A 10431-nucleotide genomic window follows, 5' to 3' on the forward strand; every position below is an offset into this window, starting at 1 on the left:
TCTACACAATAGATGTTGCTACTGTGTGGCTTTCATGAGCGTGTGGTAAGAGTGAGAGGTAAATGAAAGAACAACATAGTGTAGAGTGCACTGTGGCTTCAGTATAAGTCCATGTACTTATCCAAAGAGAGGAAACAGCTTCAGATTTTTGGATGGGAAACTCCCTTTAATTAGTACTGTCACACTTTTCACTTAAAAAAAGCAGGCACTCTGATAGAGTGGTGGCAGGGTGGGGAAACATAGCACTCTCTACAGTCTGAGGCCAGGCTACTAATGGGGTTTTATGGTCCACAGAGAAAGAAGAGTATATATATCTATATGCATGCCTGGTGCCCACAGAGACCAGATGAAGACCCTAGATCTTCTGGAACGGGAGTTGCAGACAGTTAGCCACCATGTGAGTGCTGGACACTGAATCTTGGTCCTCTACAAAAACAGCCAGTGCTCTTAACTGTTATATCACCTCTCTAGCCCTGGTTTTTACATTTCTAAGTGGTTAAAAAGAAAATTGAAGGAAGATGGGGCTGGGTGTGTATCTTACAGATCCAAGCCTATCCTGGCTTGGGTAAAGCCCTTGGCTCCATCTGTAGCACTTAAGGGGACACCTGGAACTCAAACTCCAGTGTCCATAGGTAACATTTCATTAGCCTGAACATCACCTTTACTGACATCTGTTGCTTGTTTTATGCTATACGCAGAGGCAAGAAGCTTTGGAGGCCATGTGGATCATAAAATAACTGCTGTCTGGCCTTTTTCAGAAAAGGTACATGGACCTTGGCAAAAAGTCAAGGGCCTGCTAAAGGGTCTGTATGGTGATAATGAAGACAGCATGGCTCCAGGGGCCTGGTCCCTTCCCAGGGCTCTGCTGCATGTATTGAAGGGCCTTGGTTCAGCCCACACCTTTAATTCCAGCACTCAGGAAACAGAGGCAGGCAGATCTCTGAATTGGGGGCCAGCCTGGTGTGAGTTCCGGGACAGCCAGAGCTACACATAGAAAAACTCTGCCTCAAAAAACTGAAAAAGAAGGAGGAGGAGGAGAAGTAGCAGTGGCAGCAGCAGCAGCAGCAGCAGCAGCAGCAGCAGCAGCAGCAGCAGCAGCTTCCTGGATCTTTGAGGAGTAGCTCCATAGTAATGCCTGCAGGAGACCTGCCTGTTGCTCTTGGTCTCCTTCCCCCTGGTAGGTAGGGAGTGTAGCAGTCAAAATGGCTTTACTTCTTTGAGACAGGGACTCTTTAAAACAGAGGTGACCTACCCCGGGGAGTTATCTTGTGTGCCTTCTGCCCTCCTAGAAATTATGCCACCCACATCTCCTCTGCAGCCTGTGTGGGAGACAGCCTTTGAGAGACTGTTGAATTATTCTTAGAAAGGACAGGAGAAATGCTGGCTTCAGGGAAGTGGGAAGTCAGTTCCTAATAACAGGCCTCTCTGTTTCTGAAGAATGTATAATAATCCTCCAAGTGACAGAGACGCCAGGCCTGAGGAAGACTAGACCAGGACGTGGAGGGAAGCTGCTATGTGGCCTTGTCAGGGCAGAGGGTGGCACATGCTCACAGCCACAGTGGGAAGGGACATGAATCAAAATGCAAAATGTCCTCAACAGCTCTGGCCTGGCCTAAGCCAAGATGCCAAAGAACAGAGTTCAAGAGAAGGAAAAGATGCTAGCAGGCAAGGATACAGGGTGGCAGTTGGCTTGGGCAGCTGCCCAACCTCTGGATGCCTTCCTCTTCTCTGATCTTCCACCATGTCTGGGGAGTCTGGAGCACAAAGCTGGAATCCCCACAGCCTTGCTTCATCTAAGGAAGAAAGTGGTCCCTTTCCAAAAGGTCTTTCAAGGAACAGAGATAAAGTTCATGGTCCTGCTTCATTCTGGGGGTGCTTTCCTTACAGAAAAACTAAGTTTGAAAAGAAGAGGGCAAGGCTGGGCTCCTGGACTAGAGGCTCTGTGGCCCAGGTAAGTCACTCATTGCTCCTCTGAGTTTACATTTCTGCCCCATAATAACACCTGTCTCTCAAGGTCATTGTAAGAACCAAATGACATGTTGCACACAAAAACCACTTTGAAAACCAGGAAGCCCAGGCAGGAATACTCACTGAATGAGCTACAATCTTTCTGCTCCCACTGTCTGGGTAGACAAAGGGACCATGCTCATTACACTAGCATGACTCAGGTCCCATCAGTTTGGAGAGTAAGTAGAATTTTCCACAATATGAAGGGCTTCTGTTCCCAAGAGGCTGAGGTTAGGGACAGCCAAATTGGGTTTGTACTGTCACACGCAGGTTGGGGACAGCCCATCTAGGATTGTACTGTCACACACATGGCTGTACAGACTCACACATGGGGCTTCTCACCTTCCTATCAACTCCTCCAGGATGGTGTACCTGTATCTCTGATAGGGCCCTGGCTTCCTGTTTAAGCCCAGAGGCCGTTAAGAATAAGATAGAGTGGGTTTGGGCTTCCTCAAGGCTAGGGCTCTGCTTCCCAGAGGTGTGCAGGGGGAGAAGGGCTGACTACATGAACTGCAAGTGGCACCTCTCTCATTTTTGATGCTTGAAAAGGTTGTGAAGGTTCTAGAAATGCCCATGTGACTCAGGGGAGCCCAGTGCAAGGGGAGCACTGGGAGTTCCAGCCAGAGCTGCTATTCTGTCCATGAGGCTCTTAGCAAGCCACTTGCTTTGCAGTGCCGGATTCTCATCCTCTAAAGCAAAATGAACACCTTCTGCCTACCTTTCAGAGCTGTGAGGGACCAATGGCAAGTGCTGACACAGGTCACCTGAACTCAGGGCCACATACACAAGCACTGCTGGTAGTGACAACACAGGCAAGCCATGGCATGGAGCTGCAGGTGAGGGACTAGGGACAGGAAAGTGGGATTCCTACAGAGTGCTCCATCCTGTACTCCAATGACACTCTGACCCTTTATCCTGTGGAACAGATACCCCATCTGAATCTTACCAGAAGAATCCATCTATTTTAGCAAAGTCATGCCCTTAGCGTATAGTATGGGCTGTGGACAGGCCAGCTCAAGCCAGCCTGATGTTTTGTCCAGGTCTTCATGGCCCAACAGGTCTGTAGAGTAACTGTATTGACTATGGGCAACAGATTAAGCTGGGTAGGAAGAAAGAAGCCAGCTGGAAGTAGTGAGAAGGGAAGTGGAGGACCACTGCCCCACATCTAACCCAGTGTCTGCTGTGTGTTCTTTGGTCTCAGCAACCTCTCGGCGTGCCCTGAAAAATCCCATTTGTTGATGACTGCTGATGTGGTCTCACATGCTGGTCTGGCATGTGTCTTCCCATGTCTCACTGAATGAAGGTAGCAGTCCCTATTCCCTTTTCTTGCCCAGGAGCCCTTAGGCTTTTACACCACCACTTCTGGAGCCAGGTCCCTGGACCCGGGCTACCACTCCTTCTAGAGGCCAGATAAGCTGTATGCACCCAGCTGCAGCTGGAGGCGACTTTAGAACCTGCTTATTAATGACCGGCTCACTTGTTATCTTGAGCGTTGCATCAGCACCGTGAGAATCACTTTATAGCCACTTAACTTGGTATCAGCCCCAGTGGCTCCCTCAGACAGACACAGGACTAGCCACAGCAGTGAATATTACCAAAACCATTTCAGCGCTGGCCTAGCTCACACAGTCCCAGCCCCTAGCTTTCACAGTTCATGGCCCTTGTTAGCCATCCCAATTTTCAGCATCCTCAGACCCTTAAGAAGTAGCCAGGGGCCAGCTTCTCTTACCTGCTTGCTAGCCTTGGGTTAAATTGCACAGGATTCAGGCTGTGTGGACACTTAGAAGAGCAAGGTTAGATTTTATAGCTTGCTGAGACACCTCTGCCAGCTGGACTCTCACCTTTCTTGCTGTGGTTCCAGTGTCTTCATGGTTTTCAGCTTCCAGTTAGCAAATGCCATGGAAACGCTGATGACTGTAGATGACATCTCTGTAGGTCCTTCTGTTCATGCTGTGCAATGTGAGCCGAGGGTTTCTCCCTGTACCCTCCTGCCCCTTGCTTGACCCCTCTGCTTCTCCTACTCTGTAGACTGCAGTCACAGGTAACAGCCAAATCAAATCCCTCCGTGATTCTCAGTTGGTATGGGCTCTGTCTAGGCCTGCTGCTACTGTCACATGGCTGGGTACAGAGCTAATGCTGGGGCCATCTGAGCCAGTCCTCTCCCCCTGATACTACAGGACAGGGCACTGAAGACTTTCTAGCTACACTCAAATAAGGAGCCCTGGGCTCTCACTTCCCTCAGTTCTACCACCTGAGGCAAGTTGCTTGTCCTCAGTTTTCCTAACTGTAAAAGTGGCATCTGCCTACTTTAGACATAGCTGTGAGAGCCAAACCTAGGATGCCTTGAGAAGTACTTGTGAAGCACAGACAGGACCAAATGGTTACCATTCCCCCTCTCCAGAATCCTAGGAGCCCAGTGTCTCTCTTCTCTGCCCCCTTCCCTGACTGGTCCACTGAGCCAGGATTATCTTTACATCTAGGCTTGGTGTAGCGCTTGCAGAATTTGTGGTTGTGGACAGATGGCTGAGTCGCCTCTGGACATCACTTTCAGCTTCCTGGGGCCAACTGTTATCTCTCCAGGGTAGAAACTATCCTCGCTGTTCTCCATCTCAGCATGGCACCGAATTTAGGAGTCCATACTAAAGACAGATCTGCTTTGAGCCCAAGTCTGTTCAACTTGTTAAAAGCATCTGACCTTTGCAGGTATTTGTTAAATAACATTTGTTTAACAAATGTTAGTGGGTGAGGAATGATGGCTCTGCTGTATACTGAATAGCACCAGTCTGTGTGATACCACAGCCCACACTCCCTTCACTGTAGCAGTCTCCTGGTGACAGAGACTCACTGGTAAAGGGTTTCCATTTCCATGGGGGAGTGGAACTGCCAGAGCTCTGTGGTCTATGGCTTTTCCTCATTCTCTTAACCAGGTAGTTAGCCCCGCAGGCAGTTTGAGCTCTGGGTGAATCTCAGTTTTCAAGCTTCTGAAGACACAGGATCACCCTGGCATTGAGGCCTTAAGGCTGCTGCTGCTGCTGTCACACAGCTGGGTGAGCGGCTGACACTGGACTTACAGGGAGGTATGGGGTTCACTTTACTGTTTATGCCTTGATCTCACAGGCCTGACCAGGTGCCTAACCCATCCCAGTGTAGCCTCCTACAAGAAGAAGACTGTGCACTGGACATGTGAAGCAAAGGGATGGAGAGAGAGAGCATGCTTTACCTAATGCCTACTTGAAATCATTTGGACCTTGCCTCTAGGTGAATTTCCTCTCCTGCCCTCTAAATCTCTTCAAAAGCTTACTCTGGTTGCCTCCCCATGACTCTGATCTTAGTTTTCCCTTTGAAACCATTTCTAGACATTGACTTTGTCCATGCAAAAGCCAAGAGCTTCCTGCAACAGGAATGGGCTCAGCATCTGAGCTCTAGTTTACTCTGCCCCACTCCACTCTACCCCTGCTTGTTGAAGCTGCAGCTGGGGAGGCACTTAGTCTTCAAAGATTCCCTGGGCCTGGTCAGGGAAGGAGGTGCAAGGAAGTCTGAATGCAGAAGACAGGTCCCTCATAGAAGGGTTCCAGAACATTCTCTGAGGATAGCACTTTCCAGAAAGTGCCTCAAAGACCAGGCCTGTTGTTGTGTACCAAGCTATGTGGTAAAGACCTCATTTGTCAACAACTATAAGGCTCTCTGGCCTGTGACAGCAGTTAGAGTGGAGCATAGTGACCCCAAGACCCAGAGGCCACTAGCATCCCCAGGCTGGGCTGGAAGAGGGACGATGAGCCATCTGCTTGTGCTAGTGCTTTCGTTTTCCTACTCTTTTATTCTCATAACACCCTGAAGCTTGGCATGCACAGTGCTGGAAGGCCTGGTCCGGCTGTGGCTGTGCACCCTTCCTGGTCACTCTTCTTTCACCCTTTCCAAAGTACTTCTCCTGGATTCTTTGCTCATACCACGGAACCCTTGTCCGGACTGTTGCTCAGCCCCGGATGTCCTGCTTCTGGTCTCTCCACCTCTAGCCCTTTGTATACAGGTGGCAGAGGCAGCCACGGTGCTGACCACTCATTTATTATTATTTTTTTTTGTCCTTCCTTCATTTCATTTTTGCTATTTAAAAATAACATTTATAAGACCAGCAACATGGCTATAGGTAAAGGCACTTGCTGCCAGGACCCCCATAATGGAAGGAGAGAACCACTACACACACACACACACACACACACACACACCCACACACCCACAGTACACACAATATGCATGCACACACATGTGTACATACACTCACAGATCTATTTTTTGAGACAGGATCTCTCTATGTAGCCCTGGCTGTCCTGGAACACACTATGTAACCAATTTGGCCATGAACTAACAGATCAAACTGCCTTTTCATCCCAAGTGCTAGGATTAAAGGCGTGCACCACCAGGTCCAGCTATTTCAAAGCAAAACAAAACGATCTGGAGAGATTGAAAAGTTCCTGTTGTCCCTGTCAAATTAAAAAAAAAAAAATTCTACTGAACAAACTAAAAATAAAGCCCAGTATTCACCTTTTGTTTACATCTTTTAAAAAATCATTTCTTATGCAAATATAATATTTAAACCATTGGATTAATTCTAGATCTCAAAGATAACACCAAATTCCTGTCCACAGTTTTAATGACTATTTTCCCACAGCACAATGATCAAAACTGAGAAATTAACACTAGTGGAGTGCTATTTACTAGAACAAGATTTTATTCAGATTCTATTCTTTCCACTAATATCTCATCTCTTCATTTCAAGATTCAATCCTATTGTATGAGTAGATGCATGGTTTTTTACAAATCTGTATCTCCTTGTGCATGTTATATATTTTTAAATAATTTATTTTATTTTATGTGCATTAGTGTGAAGGTGTCAGATCCCTTGGAATTGGGGGCATAGACAGTTGTGAGCTGCCATGTGGGTGCTGGTAATTGAACCCAGGTCCTTTGGAAGAGGACCTCTTAACTTAACCACTGAGCCATCTCTCCAGCCCCGTGCATGCTATTTTATAACCAGTTCTTCTCACTTGATAACAGGTCACAAACATTTCCCCAGTCACAACATAATTATCCCATTTTTCTTCCCTTTGGCTAGAATGGACTCTGCTAAACATATCTCGATCACTGAGATAAATCTCTGCTCTTTAGTGTTTTGAGATAAGATCTTACTCTTGTAGCCCAGGCTGCCTCATGATCCTCTTGCTTTTGTCTCTGGAATGCTTTTATTACAGGCACTCACTTACTTGCCTGTCATCATTTTTAATGGTAGCAGAGCATTTCATTGTGTGGACTTGTCAGAATTTGCTGGACCTCCTGGTTATTCTATACTTTGTTTCTAGCCTTTTGCTACTATGAAGAATAATGAGATGAACTTCTTTTAAGTTCTCCTGAAACACATATCTCTGGCTATTTTGTTGTTAAAAAAACAAACAAACAAAAAAAGTCCTAGGAACCCAGGGGACCCATTCTTTCTTCCAATTTGACAGCATGGATTTGACCCTGTTGCAAATCCTTCTGATTCAAAAAACCTATCACTCTCACCCTGAGGCAGGTAGGAGAAGCAAAGAGTGACATGGCCATAGTCTTTGCAGTTGGGGAGAAGACAGAAGACACCAAAGGAACTGTAGCTCCTTCCTGGCTTCTCAGCCTTATCAGCAAAGCCCACCACTCTCAGCTACATATCTTATCTCCCTAGAAAGGAGGTTGCTTGCTCTGAGCCCAAGGATAATGGGGAGAAGATGGGGAGGGGGTGGGGCAGAGGCTGCTAATGCATTTTGCCAGCATCTTTGGTTTCTCCAATATCTAGCCAGACTATTAGCAGTTCCCCAAGGATGGCCTTACTCCTCACATCATCCCCCATTTCCTATAAATGGGAAGTGGCTAGGGAGTAAGGTTTTAGTATGTGTGTGCACATGTGAGCAATGGGGGAGGGAGAAGAGAGGAAGGAAAGGGTCATGATGGTTTTCCTATTGCTGACTTAGTGGAGAAGTGAGACCCAGAGAAGTTATTTGCACAGAAGGCTGCATCATGATGGGGAGGGCACAGGTGTGATGAATTCCTCTGAGCTCTGAAGTTACAATCAGAGCTAGATGAGAGACTCCTGCTTCCGCCTTGTTTCTGCAACAGGAGCCTGTGACTAGGGAGCTGGGGAAAAGGAATTAAACTAAGAAACTGCCTTAGTTTAGTAATATCCATGACCTGGCTTGTCCTAAGCATTTAGAAACAGTTCCTGGCACACTGGTTAACTATCATTAGTATCATTATGACAGGAAGCTGCAGAAGGGGAAGGGATTTTAGAGCAGGATGGTCCCAAGCACTAAAAGCACTGTGGCTAAGGAAGGAAGTACCTTTGTTGGGACTGGGTCTCAGGCAGTTGTTCCAGCTACTGGGGAATGGTCTTGGATCTCTCATAGCTCTCTGAAGCCCTTTCTCCTCTTCACTGTGTCACCCAGCAATGAGACACATAAATAGGCCCCTAGCAAGGAATGAGGCATAGACAAGATAGAGGACCCCCAGTCCTCTGAGATGGGACAATACTCTTGCTCCCACTGTTCTTTCTCAGGCCTGGAAAATACCACTGGCCATTCTTTCCGGGCTCTGTAATTTTCCACCTGACTTGGCATTCCCCATGACTCCTGCCCTTATTCCTGGGGCAAAGGGGACACTGGCTCCCCGGAATCCCCAGGACTCTACCCTGAGCTCTGTGCTGGTCATAAGTAAGTATGCCAAAAATGCTGGAAAGCCAGCATCCCAGGTAGGGATGGAGATTCATGTGCTCCCAGAGAGGCTATGCCCAGATGGTTTTGAAGTTAAATTTAATGACTCAGAACGTAGACTCTTGACATTTTTGTCCTCTGCTTGCCACTGTATACACACTCTCTTTCCCACTACTCCATTTTCCCTTTTCCCTTTGATATCTCTCTTTTTTTTCTGTCCTCACCCTCCCACCTGAGGGTGCCTTTGGGGAGCAGCTGACTAGCTGTCTAGGCTAACAGAACCCAGAACATGGGAAGGACTTGCCCCAAGGTGCACAGCTAGTTAACACTGGGCTGACACTGCAATCCAGCACCACAGTGGCCAGTTCCAACCTAAGGCCAGCCTGGTCCTCCCTATTAAAAGCATCTCCTGGGACTTTGTAGTGCAGATGGTCCCAGGACCCTGTGGATACCCAATCTGCCTCAAGGTCTCAAGATAGCATGGTACATAAACAAGATAGCATTTGTACGTAAACCTGCACACATCTCCCTGTGGACTTCATCTCATTGAGACATTATACTTAATATGATGTAAATGCTCACATAGGATAGCACTTGTTCTATTTATCTTGCTCAGGGAATAATGACAAGGGGAGGTCTGTTCACATTCATACTGCGACAATGAAAATAATCCTCAGTCCAACATACAACACATACCAGTAATGCAACATTTCCCTCTAATATTTTTATGGTTAGTTGAGTTCCATGCACCACGAAGATCTGCAGAAATGCCTAGCCTGTGGTCAACAAGTTGCCTAAATGATTTTCTCTCCACCTTATAAAATTCCATGGATGAAAGAAGCACAATAGGGCTGGAGAGATGGCTCAGAGGTTAAGAGCACTGGCTGTTCTTCTAAAAGTCCTGAGTTCAATTCCCAGCAACCACATGGTGGCTCACAACCATCTATAGTGAGATCTGGTGCTCCCTTCTGGCACACAGAAATACATGTAGACAAAACACTGTATATATAATAAATAAATCAAAAAAAAAAAAAAAAAAAAAAAAAGAAAGAAAGAAGCACAATAAAGCTCCCAACCTCCACCCTGGGGTCAGCCTAGGACTGCAATGATCTGCCTCCCACCTGAACTGGTTTCCTGCTAGTCAAAGCATTTTGGAAACTTTGACTGGGAACATTTTGGTGGCAATTTATCACCTCTCCTTCCGCATACACGCCCACAAGTCAAAAAAAAAAAAAAAAAAAAAGAAGAAGAAGAATTGGGAGTTTGTCTTTGAGTCGCATAAAGAGGCACTGAGTTAGCTTTCTGAGAGCAGGGAGGGTAACTCTCAGAATGTGACAGATCCTTTCAAGGCATGGCCCAGAGCGGGTGGGTGGCAGCTATGCCTTGACAGCAGGATGTCCAGAACGGCACGCGCGGGCAATGGTCGCAGACTGGCTCGGAGAACGGAGGGTTGGTACCCCGTGGAGCCGGGTAGTTTTTACTTAAATGTTTTGGTGGCGAGCGGCAAAGGGGGCGGTGCACGGCCCTAGATAATGACAGGGCAGTCTAGGTGCCACGCGGGGGCTGCCCGTCCGGCCACGACCAGAAAGGAGACTGTTTCCCCACTTCCCCGCTCTCTTCCCCCTGGGGACCGGCCCCACCCCTCCATCCCCTCCCAGCACCCCCCCACCTCCGACCCGCCTCGCCCCGCCCC

The sequence above is a fragment of the Psammomys obesus genome, unplaced genomic scaffold, assembly GCF_907164565.1.
Source record: "Psammomys obesus unplaced genomic scaffold, mPsaObe1.curated_primary_1811, whole genome shotgun sequence".
NCBI classification, from domain to species: domain Eukaryota; kingdom Metazoa; phylum Chordata; class Mammalia; order Rodentia; family Muridae; genus Psammomys; species Psammomys obesus.